General features: G+C 68.2%; 1 protein-coding gene across 1 annotated transcript in view; it reads left to right on the forward strand.

The window, feature by feature from the left end:
• The window catches only part of NOL4L (nucleolar protein 4 like), a 47,530-nt gene that overhangs the window by 37,545 nt on the left and 7,730 nt on the right, over positions 1–2,255 (forward strand). The window lies entirely within an intron of this gene.

Consider the following 2,255-nt stretch of genomic DNA (forward strand, 5'->3'; position numbering starts at 1 on the left):
CACCCCGCGGGTCTCCAGACCAAGCTCTGCCTCGCAGGCTGGTCTTGGCACAGGCCGACCGAATCACGGCTGCCCGAGGACCGGCGTGAAAGGCGAAGGCGTTGGTTTCTGGATGGAGGGGCGAACCCAGCCCAAGCGACGTTGCTTTGACTGCTCCCTCGGCTTCCCACGGGGCTGGGGGACGGGCAGCGGGGGACCCCATTGCTCGGGCAGCTGCAAGCCAAGAGCAGAGGCGTCGCGCCCACGTTCGTGGCTGCACCGCTCCACTCGCTGGCTGCTCGGGCCGACGTGTCCGGGTGCTCCCAGGAAAGCAAATCCCCCCCAAGTCTCCCAGGCCTGGAGCAGTCGCGTTCATGCTCCTGAGGACCCGACCCTGCAGCCGTGACGTAGCGCTCGGTAAGCTCGTGCTCAGCTAGCGCCCGTCCTGCAAGCCGAGCACAGGAAGAGCTGGACCCAGCGGCCAGCTAGAGGACAGGAGAGCTCACAAGCACCCTGCAAGGCCAAAGCTCCTTGATTTGGCAAGCAGCTCTGAACACCACAATGGGGGCCGGGCCGGATTGGGAGATGTGTCCGACTGGTGCTCAGACCCCTCGTAGAGGCATCCCCGTCCTTGCACTGCGCCCGGCGTGCTTTCCTGGCCCCGGTAGTGCTGCCCCAGCAAGGTCCTGCATTGCATCAAGGTGGGAGAGACCCCCCACGAGGAAAGCAAACAGCTCAGTAGAAGGGCAAGGGCCGTCGTTAGACCCGGTACCCCGCCGGGCTTGCACCCCTGCGCAGCTCTCCCCCACCTGGTCGTCAGGCCGGCCCCAGCACAGCACCCGGGTGAGAGCACGCCGCGCAAGATCCCTCCCTTCACTTGCATTGGGAAGGGGGTCTCCGACCTGCTAACCAGGCCCCAAACCTCTGCACCTGAGGGGTCTTCCTCCTGTCTCTGGGCTTTGCCCATTTACAACACGAAGCAAGTCACCCCAGTGGCACCCGCACTGGCGAGCTCCCCTCCCGGCTGGGTCCCGAGCAAACCTCAGCGGAGGTCTGTATTCACGGGGGAGTTAAAGCCACTCCACAGATTTCAGCGGCTTCTTCCGAAGCCGCGTCTCCGTGCCAAGCGGTCCGAGCTGAACTAACGCTCCGAGCGTCCAGTCGGGTGCAGCGAGCAGAGAGGATCTCCAAGCCGTGGCGCGTCGCCCTGCAGATTTCTGCAGCGCCCGTAGGCTGGGCTGAAACGCGACCCGTCGCCTCTGCTCTTGCCGCCACACGTCTGCTTCGCCTGCCCGGCCACGTCCGTGTCGCCCCCTCAGCACGGTGCCATTCACGGGTGCACATCTCCAACGCGGACTCGGACCCACGCCCGGGTCTGCAGCAGACAGGCATCTCGGCCCTTGGTCCCTGCTTCAACGCCAGCGTCACGCAAGGAAACGGGCAGGTTTGGGCTTGGATAAGAGCTGCCGGGCTTGCAGCGGGGAGGCGAGCAGACACGCTCGCCAGGCTGGAGAGCAGGGGACGGCAGCCGCCGAGGGATGAATGGTGACAACATGCGACGCAGCTGCTCCGGATGAGCTCGGACCCAGGGGCGTCATCGTGGCCCAGCCATTGCCCCGGAGGCGGTGGGGGGCCGGCGAGGTGCAGCGAGCGCGCGTGCTCGGCGCGGCCTCCACGTGCTGCCCAACCCCGGGAGAAGCCCACGGGCGAGGAGCAGCCGGGCCCTCGGGGAGCTGCACCGAGAGGCACTGCGCTGTTGCCGTGGCAATGCCCGGCGCACGGCGCGGGACTAATTCTCCTTAATCCTGCGGAGAGGCAGCGCTGGCCAAGGCCATCCGGGAGCCCCGCCTGACCCCGCAGGAGCCAGCCGCGCAGGGGAGGGCCGAGGCACGCGGATCCTCCTCCGCGCTGCTACCTCCACCCTGGCAGCTGAGCAAACGGAGCAGCCACCGCGCCCACGGGCACGGCCGCCAGGGAGGCTGGGTGCCGGGGAGCCGGGCAGAGCAGCAGGCACCCCGTGCACGCCGAGCCAGGGCAGACACGTGGGCATGGCATGGCATGCACGGGGGCATTCACGCCACCCCGCCTCCCTTCCCAGGCAGGGAGCAGGGACGGGGCGCAGGAGGAGCGCACCCCCGTGCAGCCAGGTACACCGGGGCCGGCCGCGGACCAGGCTCGTCGTGCCCCCCCGCTCCACGCCCCACCCGGTGGCGCTCGGCGTCTGGTTTTTTTGCAAGCAAGACAAAGTCCCGAGCTGCCACCGCCTGCGCGGGGTC

This window comes from Alligator sinensis, unplaced genomic scaffold (assembly GCF_000455745.1).
Source record: "Alligator sinensis unplaced genomic scaffold, ASM45574v1 scaffold1032_1, whole genome shotgun sequence".
NCBI classification, from domain to species: domain Eukaryota; kingdom Metazoa; phylum Chordata; order Crocodylia; family Alligatoridae; genus Alligator; species Alligator sinensis.